The sequence below is a fragment of the Ctenopharyngodon idella genome, chromosome 3 (assembly GCF_019924925.1).
Source record: "Ctenopharyngodon idella isolate HZGC_01 chromosome 3, HZGC01, whole genome shotgun sequence".
NCBI classification, from domain to species: Eukaryota; Metazoa; Chordata; class Actinopteri; order Cypriniformes; family Xenocyprididae; genus Ctenopharyngodon; species Ctenopharyngodon idella.
Genome location: NC_067222.1, coordinates 17,191,520 through 17,214,197, shown reverse-complemented (window position 1 = coordinate 17,214,197; position 22,678 = coordinate 17,191,520). Strand labels below are relative to the sequence as shown.

The window sequence follows — 22,678 nt, the reverse complement described above, 5'->3', positions numbered from 1 at the left end:
GTCATGTTTGTGTTTTGGGAAAAGGAAAACTTTTTTTTTTTTTCTTCACACTTTCAACTGCCAAATCCTAATTATAGAATGATTAACTACACAGACGGCTTCCGTTGTGCAAGGAAGTGAGTCAGAGCCCTTCCTGAGTCTGTGATTGAGAAATTCAGTTGATTTGTCATGAACAGGTCTATGCAGTTTATTTCCAGCGATGCAAAACGGGAACGTGTGGATCCTGACCTGAACCTCGGCCTTTCATTAGACAATACCGTAGGGAGCGCGCGCGGGGCTAGTTGTCACACGCGTGGTTTAAATGTTTTCACACATGCAGCAAAACATTTAAACCACGCGTGTGACAACTAGCCCCGCGCGCGCTCCCTACGGTATTGTAAACTGCATAATAAAATAAACCCTCTAATACCTATACCAAAGCCGCTGCTTGACAGCACACAGAACAAAAAGCACACAGAATCATCAAATGCTAGAGTCACGAACAACCAGACTAATGAACACCAGCATAGCCACACTTAAACATTATCCCTGCACACTTCACACGGATATTACTTTCAGTTTATTTAATATGCATTAGTATTGCTCTGTTGACTTATATGCCATTGCCCACCTCCTGTTAATAACATCACCATCTTGATCTTATTTCCAGTTATTATATCACATAACTGAGACTTGTGATAAGCATGTCAGTGTCCATGTGCAAGTGACAAATAAACCGCTATTGATTTGACTATTATTAGTATTAAACAAACTCAATGCACACAGACTGAAGTACTTCAAGTCTTTGGTTCTTTTAATTGTGATGATTTTGGCTCACATTTAACAAAAACCCACCAATTCACCATCTCAATAAATTCAGCCTGGTCTCATTGTTAATACGTAGGTATTAATACGTAACTTTCAAAGACCCAAAACGTACATTTTTGTACGTTTAGAAAGGTACTAAAACGTAAAAATACTTACGTTTTTACAGCGAAAAAACGTAACATATCTTTCATGTCATAAAGATATATGTATAATTTCCATTTTATCGTTTTGTAGATAAATGTAAGATCCCTAAACCTCATCCCGAACCTAAACCTACCCATTTTATACAGAATGTTAAAAGAATAAAACATAATGGGCAGAAATATGTAGGAAAATGACAATTTTAGTAAAAATATAACATTAAAACGATATTTTGAGCCACTAATCCTACACCTACCCCTAAACCTACCCATAACCATTTCTTTAAACTACCTACTGTTATAAATAAAAGAGTGACAGACAAACAAGCGTAATCACAATAATTTATTTTTTGCGAAAATGTCAAAAGTGGTACCAAAAGTAGTTCAAATGATGATGAGTTCCAGTCACAGTCCTCTCTGGCGGTAATAGTTTTTTATAGGGTACAGAGCAGAATTTAACTTATTAATCCATGAAAATATGATGAATCCGGCTTCTCTCCGTTAAGGCGCGCACTCATTTCAAATGTCAATCCACTGAAACACGGCATGTCGCAATCTGTGACGAAGCAGGTGAGAACCAATGAGCGTTTGATATCAGTGCCGTAAACCATGTCGTAACGCTTCTCGAGGGCGCGACTTTCAAATTTGAATCATAACGAGCGCGAGCTTTGACTGTGACGGTCGCTGTTGCTGAGAATGAAGATGAAGATCGATGGATAAAGGGCTGAATTTGGATCTGTTCCTTACAAACATATGGATTCTAAAGATATGGGCCGGTTGCACCAGCTGGACGTACACCCGGTCGTAAGACTAAGCTTAACGTAAAATGCGTTTTAAGTCCTGCGTAGAATTAATACCTGTTGCACCATCTGGGCGTAGCGCACGTCTGAGACTCAATCTTACGCCTAGTCAAAGGTAGGTGAAAAGTGAGAAGTCTTGACTTGTTTCCATGGTAAAAATAAAGATAAATAAAAACTCTGAGATGATGGCGCGTCTGATATACAGGCTACACGATCAGTGGGCTTTCCTGTTTGAAAGAGTAAGTATATGGAGACAGAGAATTTATGGAAAGGTTTCGTTTCAGCAGGTTGCTGAATAGCTAAATTTTTCTTGCTTCACAATCTGAGTAATTTATTTATCCTTTTTTCGGCTCAGCAGTCATTTTTCATCTACTCGTTGGAGCGAGTAAATTCAAATTGATAACCATAATAACGTGAACGGCGTCTCAACTAATAGTGCTGTGGAGCAAAGCGTACCTGCGCCTAGTCGTAGTTTTAGATGGTGCAACAGGTGTAAATATTCATCGGAAAGCTGGACGTAACTACGTCCAGTGTAGAGCTTACACCCAACTTTTTTACGTCCAGCTGGTGCAACCGGCCCATATGGAGTACAGCAAACACATGAAATGGATGTGATTTGTGAATTTATGTTGTGCTTTGGTGTATCTTGTATTGTCAGTCGCTGCATAGGCGAAAACGCCTTCTGTGTCTCACAGCAAACAAACTAAATATTACAAAATGGTTAAACACTTACAGAAATTTTATTCATAAGGTTTCAAATTGTAGTCTTGTTTAACATTATGTAATCCTCCGAAACGAGCAGCACAAGTCACGAAAAGAAATGTTATTTCATATTGAGTAAACTGCTTTCAATAAATTCGACTAAAAACATCATTAAAGCCACGATTTTAATATTAATACATGGGAATTCATAAACATTCACACTTTACGTTACATGATTTACTTATAAGATGTATATGTACTCAATACTTGGTCGGGCCTCCTTTTGCATGAATTACTGCAACAATGCGGCGTGGCATGGAGGCGATCAGCCTGTGGCACTGCTCAGGTGTAATGGAAGCCCAGGTTGCTTTGATAGTGGCCTTCAGGTCATCTGCATTGTTGGGTCTGGTGTCTCTCGTCTTCCTCTTCACAATACCTCATAGATTCTCTATGGGGTTCAGGTCAGGCGAGTTTGCTGGCCAGTCAAGCACAGTAACACCATGGTCATTGAACCAGCTTTTGGTGCTTTTGGCAGTGTGGGCAGGTGCCAAATCCTGCTGGAAAATAAAATCAGCATCTTTAAAAAGCTGGTCAGCAGAAGGAAGCATGAAGTGCTCTAAAATTTCTTGGTAAACGGGTGCAGTGACTTTCAAAAAACACAGTGGACCAACACCAGCAGATGACATGGCAGCCCAAATCATCACTGACTGTGGAAACTTCACACTGGACTTCAAGCAACATGGTTTCTGTGCCTCTCCACTCTTCCTCCAGATTCTGGGACCTTGATTTCCAAATGAAATACAAAACTTGCTCTCATCTGAAAAGAGGACTTTGGACCACTGAGCAACAGTCCAGTTCTTCTACTTAGCCCAAGTAAGATGCCTCTGACGTTGTCTTTGGTTCAGGAGTGGCTTAACAAGAGGAATATGACAACTGTAGCCAAATTTCTTGACACGTCTGTGTGTGGTGGCTCTTGATGCACTGACCCCAGCCTCAGTCTGTTCCTTGTGAAGTTCACCCAAATTCTTGAATCGATTTTGCTTGACAAGCCTCTCAAGGCTGCGGTTCTCTCGGTTGGTTGTGCATCTTTTTCTTCCACACTTTTTCCTTCCACTCAACGTTCTGTTAACATGCTTGGATACTGCACTCTGTGAACAGCCAGCTTCTTTGGCAATGAATGTTTGTGGCTTACCCTCCTTGTGAAGGGTGTCAATGATTGTCTTCTGGACAACTGTCAGATCAGCAGTCCTCCCCATGATTGTGTAGCCTAGTGAACCAAACTGAGAGACCATTTTGAAGGCTCAGGAAACCTTTGCAAGTGTTTTGAATTGATTAGCTGATTGGCATGTCACCATATTCTAATTTGAGAAAGTGAATTGGTGGGTTTTTGTTAAATGTGAGCCAAAATCATCACAATTAAAAGAACCAAAGACTTAAAGTACTTCAGTCTGTGTGCATTGAGTTTGTTTAATACATGGGTTCCACAATTTGAGATGCACCTGTATATTCAACAGTAAATGACTTAACAAAAACAATTATTGTACCAAATTTACATAATGTGAAAATATAAATTCTGAAACATAAATATGGCTCTTACACTGAGCAATAAAGAGCAGCTAATAATGTGTTGCTAATGTCACACAAACCATGTTCCCATTCACCAACTCAGAGTCAGCTGCCTGAGTTTGTCATATCATACGCATCCTAATATACATACATAATTCACCTGCTTTATTGCTAAATCTCCATTTTTCATATCAGATCATAGTTAATGATAGGCTAAAGCCCGCCCACACGTTGACGTGATTGGTTACAAGGTAGTTTGTGATGTAAGAAACACCATTGATTTCAATCCGCGTTTTCACTGCAGTTTTAAAGAGAAAATACTCAGCAATGGAGTTGACTTATGAATTTGCTCAGTTTGTCTCAAAGCATATGAAAAACATCACATAGACATATAAACAACATTAAAAACTTGATTTTCACCACAGGGGGACTTTAAATATATTGTCATATACCTGTCCTGAATGAAATCAAATGAAATCAGTATCAACAAAAGCCATCTTTGGATTTACACACACTGTTGAATACAGCTCAAATGTGAGACATTTAAAATGGAAATACCTGCACAACTCTCACGAGCTTGACTGTTACATCCCACATAGCAAACAGACTTGGCCCAAATGTGGCCTCATAATGCACTGCTGGCGTGTTGCCGGCACTGGCATGCATCATGTCAGCCAACTGTGGGCCATGCGTGGCAATGATGGCACTGCATTGCATGACGGCAGACAACATTTGGGCCGATTGTGGATGGGAGGTGTGTGGCCCAGATCAGTGTAGTGTGTGGCATGGCCCATGTTGTGTACGGCCTAACATTAGCTGTAATACATACTGCAGATATGCAACCACATGGGTTCTCTTTTGCACTCATGCTGAAACAGATCAAGTCTGCGATGGCATTTGTTCACTGCTCTCTTATTTTTTAGTATTTTTATTTAACCTAGACAAATAATAAAAATATTTATGACTTTTGCATCAATATTTGGACTTTTGGAGGGAATTGACCGTGGCTGGTAACGCAGGTTATTGAGGCAGGTCATGATTCATGAATTCCATCACTCTTTATGTAATGGCTATCTTTAAAAATAGAATAACAAATCTCTTTTGTACCTTTTTTAAATACATACCGGCCTGCAGGATGTCCGAGGCACGGTGCTTCCTGTCCGGTGTGTGAAACAATGTAATGCTGTTAAAATTATAGGAAAAAAAAAAAAAAAAAAATCACAGCGAAATCAGCAACAGTAATTGCATTTTTAAGAAAGCTGAAAGTGATTCAAAGGGTGTATATCAGATTTAAAGGTGCCGTAGAACATGTTTTCAAAAGATGTAATATAAGTCTCAGGTGTCCCCTGAATGTGTCTGAAGTTTCAGCTCAAAATACCCCATATAGATTTTTTTATTTTTTTATTCATTTTTTTAACTGCCTATTTTCGGGCATCATTAAATATGCGCCGATTCAGGCTGAAGTTGTGTTTATGAATTATACAGACTGCAAGTGTTTAAAAAATGAAAATAACGACAGTCTTGTCTCCGTGAATACAGTAAGAAACGATGGTAACTTTAATCACATTTAACAGTACATTAGCAACATGCTAACGAAACATTTAGAAAGACAATTTACAAATATCACTAAAAATATCATGATATCATGGATCATGTCAGTTATTATTGCTCCATCTGCCATTTTTCACTATTGTCCTTGCTTGCTTACCTAGTCTGATGATTCAGCTGTGCACAGATCCAGACGGTAATACTGGCTGCCCTTGTCTAATGCCTTGAACATGAGATGGCATATGCAAATATTGGGGGCGTACATATTAATGATCCCGAATGTTACGTAACAGTCGGTGTTATGTTGAGATTCGCCTGTTCTTCGGAGGTCTTTTAAACAAATGAGATTTACATAAGAAGGAGGAAACCATGGTGTTTGAGACTCACTGTATGTCATTTCCATGTACAGAACTCTATATTTAACTATGCCGAGGTAAATTCAATTTTTGATTCTAGGGCACCTTTAATTATATCTAAGTCTAATCTGTGACTTTGATAATCAGGATATGTCTGATATTTTTGTTTTAGCTAGTAGACATTCTTAAAACAATAAGAAAGCAATTTGTTATTTTGTTAGCATTTTGCATCAGTCATGTAGAATCAAATCTGGATTAATCATTGTTTCACGTAAAAAGGACATGCTCCATCATGTATCTTTTATTTGTGATTACAGAGGCCTGCTTAGTTCTCTCATGTCTTGCTAGTCATCTCATTCCCATGTGTGCCATAATCGTAGGGGGTTGACAGAAAAAGAATTATATTGTACTATTAAATAACTACACTGAACGAATGAAATGGATCACATGATTTTCATTGTTGTCTAAAACAATAGTTATCATCCTAGGTAATGTTTAGAGGTCACATCTAGGAATGCCATGAACAATTGGCCACTTATGGCAAAACTGAACCAAAAGAACAACCATACAAGTGGCTAGTATTATCCTATGAAATTAAAGGGAATGTGCTTGGGCAAGAAAACTTCTCAGTTCCCAATCATGTCTGTTCTTGTTTTTTAAAGGAAGTTCACACAAAACAAACTGAAAATGTACTCATCATTTACTCTTAAGCTTGGATGAGTTGGTTTCTTTTGATGAACACAAAGAAGACATTTTGAAAAATGTTGGTAACAAGACAGTCGAAGGTAACATTGGTCAAAAAAAAAAAAAAAAATATATATATATATATATTTTTATAGAAACCAGTGGTTACCATCTACTGTCCGGTTAACAACATTTTTAAGAATTTCTCCTGTGTTCAACAGAAGGAAGAAACTCATACAGGCATGGAACAAGTGGAGGAAAGAAATTATGACAGAATTTACATTTTTGGTTGAACTATCCCTTTAGTGGATAATTGCCGTTTTATTTTAACAATTAATAAATTAAATGTTAATTCACAGATAAGCATGTTGGCAATGAAAGGTGGGACGGACACCAGAGATGGAGTTTGGAGAATAATGACTGCAACGATAACAAACTCGCTGACTAAGAATATAAATATGGATGGAGTAAATGGGAAGATCAGCTTTAAAAGCTTGCAGTTAAGGAACATTGTTCTTGGTAAGTCTGTAGTGGGCATGACCACTTTTTTAAAAATCAAATTAGTTTATTTAAAATTGTACAGTCTAAACATTTTTTTTTATGCCCAGTACTTCAATTTCTACAAGTGTTATTTTAAAACAGTATCATAATATACTTTTTAAAACGTTAATTTGTGCATACGATTGTATATAAATAATGCTACTAATACATGCATTTGGTATTTGTAGGAGATCATTGTTAGTTTACATTAACCAGTGCAATAAGTAAGCAACTGTTTAAGACAGACCAGTACATTTTGAAATTAAATGCACTTTTTTTGAGGTGGAAATAAGATGTTATGCTTTTGAATGCGTTACATTATCAGTACTTCAACAGTGCATTGGTTACTCTGTTTACACCACAGTTTCCATATCTCAAGGTTTTTGTTCGCTAAAATGGTCTTGTTTGTCAAAATACTGTTGTCAAACTCTGACAAGCCAGTTAGTCATTCAATAGTGCCACATTATAGGCAATCATTTCCTGTAAAAAATGTGACCAAAGCAACCTTATTTTAATTTGTTACCTAAATTTATTTACAGTAGGTGGATGAATGTTTATTAATTTTGTATTATTAATTTAGTATTTTGTCTTTTAGCTGCTGTGAGAAAAAAAAATCCTCTGACACAACAAATATACAAAGATGGCTTCAGCTTGCTCCTGATAGAGATGGAGGAAGGAGAGAGCGCTTGAGGAGAAAAGAGGGGCTGCAGAGCTGTACTTCATTTCCTGAGGACAGTCCTAAATAGGATCACTTTCTCCCTCACACATAAAAACAAATTTACACATCAGAATGTTTGAAGTAATTGTTTTAATTTGCTCTATGTTTGTTGAGAGTAAAATTACATTATAATATCTTTAAATTTCAGTGCTAGATTCATTCATAGATTCATTTAGTTAGAAATGAAATATTTTGTACATAGTTGGCTGTTTAGGCAACTAAAATAGCGTTCACACAGTTACACAACTCTAGCTTATTGTGCATTACTACAATAAGTAAGCTACTGTTTAAGACAGACCAGTACATTTTGAAATTAAATGGAATTTTTTGAGGTGGTAATAAGATGTTATGCTTTCAATGTACCAAATAAAATAGCCTTCACACAGTTACACAATTCTAGATGTGTTTTTTTTTTTTTGGCTTGTGCAATATTGTTAAATAAACTAATTTTGAGAATTTAATTTTTTGTGACTTATTTGTTCACATGGTTTGGGTAAGATTAAGCTGGGTTATGGCTCATTTTTGGGGTTTCTGGTTAAAGGGTGGTGTTGATATGGTTAACATATGGCTGAGAATTGGTACCAATAATAAAACCTGTTTTGGCCCAGTTCAGCGCCAGTTAAGGGTGATTAACTGGCTGAGATTCGGGCTGGTTATGGCCCATGTGTGACCCTTGTCTTTAATCCAGTTCTGGGCCACTTCAGGGCCGTCATTCTTTGCTGTACTTGGGCCGAGGGAAAGGTGATTGTGTGGCCCGGAGCTGGGCCAGAAAACATTTGCTATGTGGGATTTACAAATGACTACATGAACATTTACTCATTTGATTCCTTTAAATACTGTATGATGATCTTTGAGAAACAAAAGTCCAGCCATGATCGTGCGCATCATTTACTTAAAACCTATGAGGGAACAAATTATTATATTGTAACATGATTTATTAAAACGAGGGAACATATCTTGTGCGCAGGATTTAGTGAGGGAACAAATTATTATATACGACGAGTGTGTAGTAAATCTAGGGAACGAATAATTATATCTTGCGCATGATTTAGTAAAACGAGTAAACAAATTATTATATGCGCACAATTTAGCAAAACTATGGAACAAAATATTATAATGTGCGCAGGAATCATAAATAAATGATTCATGTAACTCGTTGTGCAGCATTGAGAACAAGCCTTTAGGGCTTTTAAGAGTCACAAGTGAGGAAGTTGAACTTTAGCTGCAATGTGAACTTCTGTTCTATTAATATTAATATGAGGACAAAATAATATAAGACAAAACTGGTCAAAATCACTCAGACTCGATCTATGCAACCACCATCTCAATTACAATTGAGTACAAATTAATTGTATTCAGTTGTGCTGTGGGCACTAAAACAGTGCAGTAGTTTGTAGTCGAACTCATTTTTATGTTAATAAATGAGGATTTGTGTGCTGCTCCAGACTGGCTGCTCCGCCGCTTCTCGCGCAGGATAGAAACATTTTAAAGGGACAGTCACTCATTATAAAATGGATCCCTGAGTATAAGCCCATCAATTAAGTATTAAATCATGCATTAATGCTGCACAGTCTCTGCTGCTCGCAGGTGTGCTGTTGGTGTCGTGCACAGACAGACAGACAGACGCCTAATGACGACCATTTTCGTGCTCTATATTGTGAAAAATATTGTATTTGAAGAATAGAATTGAGAAATGGTAAGATATGCACGTTTTATTTTTTTTAAATGTTTTGTCAGTGACGCACTGAGTCTCGAAAAATAAGGCCTATCGGTTTCCATTAAAGTATATAATTATCCTAAAATATTTATTTAAGTTTACCTTAAAGGCAAAACCGCATACATTTGATTGGTTTAAAGTAATTAAATACTAATTAAATACAATTAAATAAGAATTAAATACTGTTTGATGGAAAAGATTGAGAATAACTTACCTGAAAACGCTCTGATCTGTAGCCTATTTTATACAATTTTGATTTATTTATTCTAAAACACGATGCTAATTTTTCTGGATAATATGGATGTAATGGATATTGAATAGTTTTTAACTATATCTATATTCTTTGGAGATTATTGTGGTCATTGGCATTTATATGAAGGTGTTACATGTGTTGTTACAAATGTGGGATCAGATGTAACATTTGGCTTCTCATGTTTCAGTCAATATTGTGACTCTAACATTGATTGTAAAAACATTTGGTGACTGTTAACAAGTAGAACACAGATACAAGTTACTGACATAAAAATTGTATCCAAATATTTCAAAAGGTTTTTGAGTAATGAGGATTGCCCCCGGTCTCCCCTGTTCAGCCTGTAGCGAACAGTAACTGATGAAATTCTTTCAAAAACTGAACGAAACAAGTCTTCATTCATTAATTTCATTAAACGATTTTTTTTTTTTTTTTTTTTTTTTTTGCATAATGAATTCGTTTAAATTAATAAATATTTTTAATAGACACATTTATAACATTTACACATTTATAAATCGGCTCATTTATAAGATTAAATAGAACATTTTGTCAGAATCTAGGCCTATTATTTTGTTTGGCTGTCTAATGTTTTGTTTTCAGAGTCATGGGAGAACCTATATCTATCTCTAAAAATAAATGAATACAACAGATTATCCAGAGTCATAAATTAAGCTTAAAATAAATATAATGTATCTGGCATCTAACTTGCACTAATATTAAAATGTACAGTCTTAAGATGAAGTCTTTGTGTATAGACTACATTAACAATGATTTGGGACAAATATAATTCATTATAATGGATGATTATGAAAAGTTCTCTTATCTCGATACGTTCCGCGATCCATGGTGTGTGTGTGTACGCACAAGTTTAGGATGAAATCTACGGAAAGTTGTATAGGACACGAGGTTGGTGTTTCACGTTGCTGTTTTATATCGCTGATCAGTGTACGGTTTTCCAGTTTCTATACGACGATTTCACTCGACTGAGTGTGATCGTTATATAACTTTATTTGTTCTCATTTGCCTTGTTTTTAAACCTTGGATATGTATGTATGCAGCTGAAAATTGTACATTATTGATTCAGATCCTGGCTTTAGGCTGTGATTGAATTCTTGTCTTGGTTATTTACCAATTGGTACCTTTTAATGTTAATGTTTTTTGACGATTCATGCATTAATTCTATTTTTATCATCATGAACTCTAACGTGCTGTAATGAACTCAACAGAAGGAAATTTTCTTGTCTGTCTTTCAGTATTTTGTTTTCTTTTTGGGGTTGTGATCAGTTGTTTCGGTGGTTTCCACCATTATAGTGTCTTGGTGAATTCAGAACCACATTCCAGCATTCTCTGTCGTAGAAACACATTGTAAAAGTAGTAAGAGTTTATACTAATATGCGGTTCCGAATTCAGCTGCTGTTACATACATTTGGTCTCAAATTTGTTTTAACAGATCACGATTTAACAACTTTCGTAATTTACGAAAAAAAATATAAGAACAACTGAAACCACACGTACGCAAAAAGCCCTTTCTCTGCAGCCTTATAATCGTGTTAAGAAGTTATATTTCATCCTAACACGACTATAATTATATTGAAGTATGTTGCTATGATTGTATTATATACGCCATATATAAACTTATGTAATAAAATTATTAAATAATACAATTTCACATTAATCATAAACAGCCGTGCCTGTACCACACCTCAGGAGCCACACCTGCTGACACGTGCCCTCTGTGACATCACGTGACGCATGCAGGGCTGACTGAGAGGACCATATTACAAGCTGTTAAAAGTTATTCTTTCTCATATGCTCTGTCTGTCAGAAATTCAAAGACTTTTACTATTAATCCTGCAACAGTGCACAAAGTATTTCCACACAATAATTATAATTGTGCAGCTGAAAATGATCTATTCAAAGAAAACTGAAACAAGTGTGGAATTAACTTTATCTTTCTGGCCCCATGAAGCAAAGCAAAAAAAAAAAAAAAAAAAGTTGTTAAAAACAGAAATTTGAACTTCCACTAAACATAATTGAAAAACGAAAAACAGGTAGTTTCTGATATACACACACAATCACACACATATTTACACACTTTTGGGGCAGCTTTACTACAAAGAATATTGTAATCATAATATATGTAATCATATATATATATATAATATTATCAGATACACCTTTTGATTTTAACAGAGCACTAGTAAATGTCGGAATAAACATGAATTAAGATGAACAAATGTTTTATAAGTAGGTATGTTTTTCATGCTAAAGAATTAGCTCATGTTAACAAATAAACCTTATTGTAAATGTTACCAAATAAAGATTCAGGACATTTTCAAAAAAAATATCGAGGGCATGATTTGGTCCAGAATATTAAAGTGTTTTAGTGAACATGTTTAATAAATAAATAGCCCATTAAGTCTTTAAGGGTTGGTTTCACAGACAGAACCTAGATTAAATCAGGATTAGTTCAGGATATTTAAGTAGCTTTTATAAACATTCACTAGAAAAAAAGAAAAAAAAGAAAGCAATCTTGAATCTTGAGACAAAACAACGGCACTGATATATTTTAAGATATCTTTACTGACATCTTTGCACTGCCAACTCTGACACGTGGAAAGTTAAGCATCAAAACTTAAAACAAAACTATTACTAATGGAAACTCTGCGGCTGATGTAAAAAACTGATTATGTTTGTAAATGCTTATGCCTGTTAACATTGATCTAGTGAACATTTACATTTGATATTACATTTGAATAGCAATAATATTCCTCCTTTTGTTGGATTTTAAATGTCATTGATCGACTTAATATATTGTTATGTCTTAATGCTTTAACTTGTTTTTAGAGCTTGACGATATCTTCCGGATTTAGATCTAGATATACTGTATTTAGGGCTTGTGTCGTTGCTTTCAGCGTTGAAATCAGGTAAATATAAACAAGAAAACCCGATTCCTGGTCATATAAAAGTCGTAAAATGTCAATGGACACTGCATTTTTTTTTTTTATTTAAGCAGGTAAAAGTTTTACTCCAGTAGTTTTCACCTATAAAGAGTTTCAGAACCGCTAAAAGTTGCATTTCTTCGTGTTCTGGCAAAAATAAAGACGACTTGATTCATTTTATTCGCCATTTTCTCTCAAAGGACTGTGCGGCGCTGACTGCCTTATTTATTTATTTATTAAATTGCTGTGAGATTGATCGCTGATGCGCAAATCTCATGGAGATATTCTAGGATATCACTCACGTGTTGCAGGTTTCAACAATCAACAGACAGCTGCGAACTAAGACTAAATTAATATTTGAATCGTTAAACAACTAATTTTAAGATTTAAGTCATTCGGGACTATATAACCACATCTCTCTAAGGAGAGGTCTGTTATCTAGGTCTGAAAAAAAAAGGTTTTTATCGTGTTTGAACTGGTTTTAAGAAAGACACTTTTTTGTCAAGAGTTTGACGAAGGACGAAGTCCTTATATATGGAAACGGTTTGGGCGTGTTTTATGCAAATGACTAAACCTTGTGCATCCAATTAGAATACTCCACATTCACTAACGTCAGAGATTTCGATTTCCAACAGAAAAATAGCAAACAGCTTTTAGCGAACAAACAGCCATAGTTTTACAACAAAACAACTTACAATCAGCAAGTGTGTCTCAGCTGTCCCTCCATTTCATCTGTTCCATGATAAATTTCCCTCCATTTTCCACTGTTTCCATCAAACTTTTACCGAAACTGTGATTTTTTTCCAAGTGTGTTTCATCCAGATCCTCCAGTTCATCTCCACACGTGAGCAGAAGCATGATGTAAATCCAATAAACACTTGATATAATCCAGGATCTGTCGCTCGTTTCACATCACCTGCTTCTCACCCACAGAATCTTAACTTTAAACTTTCTTTACACATTAAGTACAATAATTCTGTGCAAAGTTCAGTGCAAAAATCGCTGAAAATCTGATCTTGAAGATAAGATCTGAAGATAAGATCTTATGATAAGATCTTATGAGTCACTCGTGAAGGCGCGGTTCCTATTCAAATACAGGAAGGAGAAATCACGCGATCACAGTGAGGAAGCACGCGAGAGCCAATGAGCTGCGTGATCAAATTTTTAAATGTCTAACTAGAGCAAGATTTGACTCAGCAGCACATGTGAGAGTCCAAGAAAAGGAAGTCAGTGGCGGCACGTGGGTTTTAAAATAGAGGAGGCACACTTACTTCTGGTCTGGGGATCCCCTGCCGATTATTATTATTAGCCTATTATTAGCTTAACTGCTTTAAATTGGCTTTTTGCTATGAAATTTAAAGAAAATGACATATACAGCAAGATAATACAAATTTCACTCGCCTATCACTTGAAGTAAACATCCATCCCTCCTTACACGTGTGTGTTAAAAGAGCGCAATTTAGCAAAGCTGGCTGATGTAGCCTATATTGGAGTCTTCCTTCGATTTGATACCTTGGTAAATTTGTTGGCGATCAAGTTTTCAATATCGCTACTCTCCATAATAAGTATAATACTTGGTAGTCTACATTATCAGTGCAGCGGTGGAAGTTCAAATATATGATGTAAATGACATAAAAACAAAATGCGGAATAAATATTATAAAATTTATAGTGGTCTCCTGGAGTTGTGTCACATAAAAATCACACTGATAACATCAAATGATTTTCTTTTTCTTATTTCTTGAAGATCAATGAAGAAAATCCATTGTCTCTTTTCAGTTGTCAGAAATTTTAATCAGAAAATCATAATTTCATATGAAGCTTTTAGTTGAACTCACTATGACCTACTTTATTGTTAGGGAATTTTAACAAACTCTATTTGAAGTGGATTAAAAAAGTTAATCAAAGTTGTCCTAAGAAGAAGGTTTTAGGACAACTTTGATGAAAGGTTTTGATCCACTTCAATGTTGACTACTGTAGTATACAAATGCTTACTTAATTTAGTGACTATACCATGACTGACAACATGTGGATTGATACCTTGCAGCAGCCATTTTGTACAATGTATTTTTCGTGATAATTGTCACTGGTGTCTCCTTCCTCACCCACACCAGTGAAGATCAGTAACACCACTGACTCCCATTTATAGATAAACTTTATTCAAAGTGTCTATGTCTATTACCTGATCTCTGATGAGTTTTATACATTTGTAGACGTTTTAATGAGGTATTTGTATAATTAAAAGGAATAATAGTAGTTAATAGTCTCTGTTTAGCTGACCCATCCAGAACAAACAAAACAAGCCCTGAAAATTAATAAAAGAAATAATAGCTGATTAGTTAATTGCATCTGATAGATTATACTTTCAATAGAAAATTTGCAATGGATTTGTAAAAGCTGTTTTTATGCATAAGGATCTGTTGCATTTACACTATTTTGACCAGCAGGGGTCACCAGCGTGTGGTGTTTTGAACGCTCCGAAACAGTGAATCATTTTGCGAAGCAATTGGTTCAATTGATTTGAAGCTTTGAAAAGCTTCGTTTCTCCCATCATATTTTTCTGTAATATTTATACAATTCAGATTTGGTACATTATTATGGTCAAAACGACATTGTACTTTACAGCTCCCTTTATCAGTCCATTCAAATGTTTCAAATACATAGACACGAATATACATTATATTTAACGTACAGTAGCTTATTACTACAGTAAATTAATGCGTATTTTATATAATTAATACAAAGAGTACACCAGGGGAAAAAAGACGAATGCGCCTCCTTGATTGTGTCGTTAAGATGAGCCCTTCCGAATAGAAACGCAGGGATCATTTTAGGTTTCAGAAGGGTGCTCGCGGGAATTTAAGAATTATTTTGTTGAATAAAAAGTAGGCCTATACCCCAAGCCCGAGCAACGTTTCTTGGGCACTTTCCCTTTGAGAATAGGCAACAAATTCCAATCTAAAGTATCAAGATATAAATTTGTTGCCTATTCTCAATGGGAAAGTGCCCAAGCAACATCGCTTGGCAAAATTGCCTGGCAACATTGCTCAAAAAGTTGCCCCATGTATCATCACCTTTATACCATTGGAATCCTTGGCTCAAGATGAACAGGTAAATAATTAAAAATCGGTTGATTGGTGACAGGACGACAAAGACCTCAAAACGTTCTAAGAAGCCAGGGTCACTTTTACTAAAATGGCTATTACACTTGAATGTAATGAGATAGTTGCTTATTTACAAGCTCATTTTGTGGTCACAAAAAACAAACAAAAAAAAAAAAAACTGTAGCTATAATATGAATAAAACATAAAAACAGCTATAACTAGGCAACTGTTAGTCTGATTGACTTTAAAATTGGCATGCACTGTCTTTGTCCGAGTTGCTTTGATAATTCAGAACGACATTCATGTATCTCGAAAAACATTGGTGCCATCGGCCTATAAATTTTGAGCACCTCTTAGACCAGGTTAATGGATGCCAATCGGATGAAACTCGTTGAGCCTGCCTGACTCATGGCCCTAGAGGTCTGTGCAAAGTTTGAAAGAAAGCGGCCACCGGATTGTGCTATCATGGCATGCAGTGTCTTGGTCAAAGGTGCCATGAATGTCTATGAGGACATCTGAGTCTCTCAAAAAACATGGCCGCCTATGTAATTTGAGAACCTGTTAGACCAGGTTAACAGAGTCAGATTAAAACGATACTTGGTGGGCCTGTTTGACTCTTGACCCTAGCAGTCTGTGTGAAGTATAAAATAAATCAGCCACCAGGTGGCGCTACATATCACACATAAACAATATTCATATATTATGTTGAATCTCCTCATTCTCTATAACTTAGCCTTAAGATCCTAGGTATTTCACTCAACCTCAAAACCACTGCAGTACAATTCTCTAGATTTTTTAAGTCAATAATTATCAGGAACTTTACAATTTGGATAGCCATAACAAGGACATTAAGAAAATGGCCATCTCCAAATGTACCCAAAAGCCTATAAATCTTAAATGCTTTTGTGTAGACCTTAGACCCTAACACCAGAGATGACATAAAGGTCTTAATATGCTTGAACCCCGATGATTGCTGCTATATTTATTATTATTATCATCATCATCATCATCGTCATCATATCTCATGTCACTTTTCCAAACATGTTCCTTACCAGGTGCCACTCTGAATATTACTGTAATGTAAAAAGCCATCAGGCCATGATGCTTCTTCACAGCAATTCATATAATGACTGATTCTCCTGTTTATCAAGATGATATTCTCCAAAACAGTAAATGCAAAAACTCGTTTATTGATATTTTATTAATGAATGAATTTCTTCCAGTTGTAGTTATACTGGTGAACCTTAATTGACAAGTGAACCATTTATTTATCAGTTATAAATGATAGTAACTTGTGACAGTGCACCTTAATGTAAAGTGAACACAAGTGAACCATTTATTAATGAGTTATAAACATTAATAACCTGTGAAAGTGAACCTTAACGTAAAGTGAACACACGTGAACCATTTATTAATGAGTTATAAACATTAATAACCTGTGAAAATGAACCTTAATGTAAAGTGAACACATGTGAACCGTTTATTAATGAGTTATAAACATTAATAACCTGTGAAAGTGAACCTTAATGTAAAGTGAACACATGTGAACCGTTTATTAATGAGTTATAAACATTAATAACCAGTGAAAGTGAACCTTAATGTAACGTGAACACACATGAACCATTTATTAATGAGTTATAAACATTAATAACCTGTGAAAGTGAACCTTAACGTAAAGTGAACACACGTGAACCATTTATTAATGAGTTATAAACATTAATTACCAGTGAAAGTGAACCTTAATGTAAAGTGAACACATGTGAACCGTTTATTCATGAGTTATAAACATTAATAACCAGTGAAAGTGAACCTTAAGATATGTTCCTTAAAAATTGACCAAGCTCTTTCTAACTGTTGTGAATGACTACTTGATTGAAGATCAACAAAATACTGACCGTGATTGACAGTATAGTGATGTATCCCATATTTCCTAAGGCATTCCTGTATGTCCTCCATTGGTCACTTATGATGGTCCTGCCTTGCTTCACATGCTGTCTAATCAGAGGCAATAGGTGGTGTCTTGACCTTCTTTCCACAAGTTTCAGCACCAGTCTTCTCCTGTCCTTTTTAACTCCCAACATTCCAAAGACCCATTTCTTTCTTAGCCAGGTTCTCCCATGTGCATACTAGATACCAAACAGCAAATAAATAAATAAAGCAAGTAGTTTTGGTAATAGTAAAACTCATTAAGGGGTGGGAGATACAGTTTGCTTTCTCATGTCACTAGCTTTAAATATGCAACTTCGCTGCATAACGAATGCAAAAGCGACCAGGCTGTACTAACAAGGCAGAGGTATGATCACATTATTCTGTTTGAGGAGTAACAAGTTGTGTTCCCACATGTTTCAGTTACCAAGCCCTCTAAGAAACTTACTTTGTCTTTGTCTACCCACACAGGTTCCCTCGGGCAGTTAGATGGTAAGTTAATGAAACTCAGAGTGTTTCTTCGGCCTTTGGGGCATTTTAAATAGTGAAATCTCATATTTTTCTTTCTCTCATCAGTATGTGGTCGAGCCTCTCTCAGCCACAGGATTGTAGGAGGAGAAGATGCAACGGCGGGGGACTGGCCTTGGCAAGTCAGCATTCATGTCATCGGCTTTGGCCATAACTGCGGCGGGACTCTGATCACCAAAGACTGGGTTTTATCTGCAGCTCACTGCTTCAAGAAGTATGAAGTTAAATAAAGCTCAAGATGCATTTGTAGATTGATAATAGTGCGATTAAAGCAGACTTTCTCTATTTACAGTTTTGGTGTGTCTGACACACTGATGTACTTCGGGCGTCTAAAACAATCCGGCTCAAACCCTAATGAGACATCCAGGACAGCGAGTCGAATCATCACCCATCCTAACTATGACAGTGAAACTTCTGACAATGACATAGCATTGATCCAGCTCAACTCGTCTGTGACTTTCTTTGATTACAAACCCGATTCCAAAAAAGTTGGGACACTGTACAAATTGTGAATAAAAAAGGAATGCAATGATGTGAAAGTTTCAAATTTCAATATTTTATTCAGAATACAACATAGATGACATATCAAATGTTTAAACTGAGAACATTTATCATTTTAAGGGAAAAAAAGTTGATTTTAAATTTCATGGCATCAACACATCTCAAAAAAGTTGGGACAAGGCCATGTTTACCACTGTGTTGCATCCCCTCTTCTTTTTATAACAGTCTGCAAACGTCTGGGGACTGAGGAGACAAGTTGCTCAAGTTTAGGAATAGGAATGTTGTCCCATTCTTGTCTAATACAGGCTTCTAGTTGCTCAACTGTCTTAGGTCTTCTTTGTCGCATCTTCCTCTTTATGATGCGCCAAATGTTTTCTATGGGTGAAAGATCTGGACTGCAGTCTGGCCATTTCAGTACCCGGATCCTTCTTCTACGCAGCCATGATGGTGTAATTGATGCAGTATGTGGTCTGGCATTGTCATGTTAGAAAATGCAAGGTCTTCCCTGAAAAAGACGACATCTGGATGGGAGCATATGTTGTTCTAGAACTTGGATATACCTTTCAGCATTGATGGTGCCTTTCCAGATGTGTAAGCTGCCCATGCCACACGCACTCATGCAGCCCCGTACCATCAGAGATCCAGGCTTCTGAACTGAGCGCTGATAACAACTTGGGTTGTCCTTGTCCTCTTTAGTCCAGATGACATGGCGTCCCAGTTTTCCAAAAAGAACTTCAAATTTTGATTCGTCTGACCACAGAACACTTTGCCACAGTCCATTTTAAATGAGCCTTGGCCCAGAGAAAACGCCTGCGCTTCTGGATCATGTTTAGATATGGCTTCTTTTTTGACCTATAGAGTTTTAGCCGGCAACGGCGAATGGCACGGTGGATTGTGTTTACCGACAATGTTTTCTGGAAGTATTCCTGAGCCCATGTTATGATTTCCATTACAGTAGCATTCCTGTATGTGATGCAGTGCCGTCTAAGGGCCCGAAGAACACGGGCATCCAGTATGGTTTTCCGGCCTTGACCCTTACGCACAGAGATTGTTCCAGATTCTCTGAATCTTTGGATGATATTATGCACTGTAGATGATGATAACTTCAAACTCTTTGCAATTTTTCTCTGAGAAACTCCTTTCTGATATTGCTCCACTATTTTTCGCCGCAGCATTGGGGGAACTGGTGATCCTCTGCCCATCTTGACTTCTGAGAGACACTGCCACTCTGAGAGGCTCTTTTTATACCCAATCATGTTGCCAATTGACCTAATAAGTTGCAAATTGGTCCTCCAGCTGTTCCTTATATGCACATTTAACTTTTCTGGCCTCTTATTGCTACCTGTCCCAACTTTTTTGGGATGTGTAGCTCTCCTGAAATCCAAAATGAGCCAATATTTGGCATGACATTTCAAAATGTCTCACTTTCAACATTTGATATGTTATCTATATTCTATTGTGAATAAAATATAAGTTTATGAAATTTGTAAATTATTGCATTCCTTTTTTATTCACAATTTGTACAGTGTCCCAACCTTTTTGGAATCGGGTTTGTACATTAAGCCGGTCTGTCTGGTGGCGGCTGGTAGTGTATTTTCTGCAGGTACAGAGAGCTGGGTCACTGGATGGGGCACACTACAGTTTGGAGGTGAGTGAACATTTGCTTGCCAGTTAACTGAAGGCAAACAATTCTGGAAACCTCAACAATTGACCTAGAAATGTTTTTTAAAAGCCATAAAATGTGTCTTCTGATCTCTGTCACAGATAGCAAGATTCCAGATACACTGCAGGAGGTGATGATACCCATTGTGAGCAACAGTGACTGTGATAATGCTTGAGGAGGGGGCATCACAAACAATATGATTTGTGCTGGATTGTTAAATCTGGGAGGAAAAGATTCATGAAACCAGTGAAAACCAGTTTTGGTCACCTGCAAACTTTACACTGCCAACCTAGTTGCTTAATAAAGCCCAGTGTTTACTCCACTGATCATGAACTCGTACACAACTATTGCTTTTCATACTACACCTGTGGCCGGTTGCATAAACTGCTTGGTCTAATTTTAAAAGTTAGTCATCTAATATTTTTTCTGCAATAAAGTCAGTTACATAAAAACAGGTCTATTTTGAATATGAAAAGTAAGCCTGATTAACTCTTGGTACCACTTGCTAGATAGGGCAAGCTCAGGACTACGAGACTACATGAATCGGCAAGGTGCTCACACTAGTCATCTGTCGTCTTCCTGTCTTAGCAGCACTCAAACTACACAACGCAACACCGATAAGGTGCACAAACTACAAAATCTACAAGATCAAGCCTCTTCTTTGGAAAAACAAAAGTTTGAAGGTAAAATGATGCCATAAAGAGTCGCATGCGCAAGGCAATATTTGTGGAAGTGTACACAAGATTGTAAGTGTAAATTAAATTTTCATGCGGAGGAGAAGATTTGTGAACAGCCTAATAATCCTTTAACGGATTTGAAAATATAAATTGACAATGTGTTATGTGTATGCCAGGTTAAAGAGATGCGTTTTTAGTCTAGATTTAAACTGACAGAGTGTGTCTGCTTCCCGAACAATGCTAGAAAGATTGTTCCAGAGTTTAGGTGCCAAATAGGAGAAGGATCTACCACCTGCAGTTGATTTTGATATTCTAGGTATTATCAGCTGGCCTGAATTCTGAGATCGCAATAGACGTGAAGGACTATAATGAATTAGGAGCTCGCTCAGGTACTGGGGAGCTAAACCATTTAGTGCTTTGTAAGTAATTAGCAAGATTTTAAAATCTATACGATGTTTAACAGGAAGCCAATGCAGTGTTGACAGAACTGGGCTAATATGGTCATACTTCCTGGTTCTAGTAAGAACTCTAGCTGCTGCATTTTGTACGAGCTGTAGTTTATTTATCAGGCGAGCAGAGCAACCACCCAGTAGAGCATTACAGTAATCTAGCCTTGAGGTCATGAACGCATGAACTAACTGTTCTGCATTTTTCATTGAGAGCATATGTCGTAGTTTAGATATATTTTTAAGATGGAAGAATGCGGTTTTACAGATGCTAGAAACATGGCCTTCAAATGAAAAATTGGTATCAAAGAGCACACCCAGGTTCCTAACTGATGACGAAGACTTAACAGAGCAGCCATCAAGTGTTAGACAGTATTCTAGGTTATTACGTAAAGAAGTTTTTGGTCCAAAAGTTAGAATCTCTGTTTTTTCTGAATTTAGTAGTAGGAAATTACTGGTCATCCAATTTTTTATATCAGCTATACATTCCGTTAATTTTGTGAATTGGTAAGTTTCGTCAGGGCTTGAAGAAATATAGAGCTGAGTATCATCATCGTAACAGTGAAAACTAACGCCATGCTTCCTAATGATATCTCCCAAGGGTAGCATGTACAGAGTGAACAGCAACGGTCCTAGTACTGAGCCTTGCGGTACTCCATATTGAACTTGTGATCGAAATGACATCTCTTTGTTTACTACTACAAACTGATAACGGTCAGATAAGTATGATTTGAACCATGACAATGCAATTCCACTAATGCCAATATAATTTTCGAGTCTATTTAAAAGAATATTGTGATCAATAGTGTCAAATGCAGCACTAAGATCCAGTAACACTAATAGAGAGATACAACCACGATCTGATGATAAGAGCAAATCATTAGTAACTCTAATGAAAGCAGTCTCAGTACTATGGTACGGTCTAAATCCTGACTGGAAATCCTCACAGATACTATTTCTTTCTAAAAAGTGATGATACGAAAGTTGTGATGATACTGCCTTTTCTAGTATTTTTGACAGAAAAGTGAGATTTGAGATTGGCCTGTAACTGACTAATTCTCTAG

The 22,678-nt window shown here is 36.5% G+C and overlaps 1 protein-coding gene and 1 pseudogene across 3 annotated transcripts in view; both read left to right on the top strand.

Moving 5' to 3' along the window:
* The window catches only part of LOC127508114 (obscurin-like), a 536,232-nt gene that overhangs the window by 184,055 nt on the left and 329,499 nt on the right, over positions 1 to 22,678 (top strand). The gene's annotated exons all lie outside the window — the stretch shown is intronic.
* LOC127510135 (transmembrane protease serine 2-like) lies at positions 15,873 to 20,732 on the top strand (annotated as a pseudogene).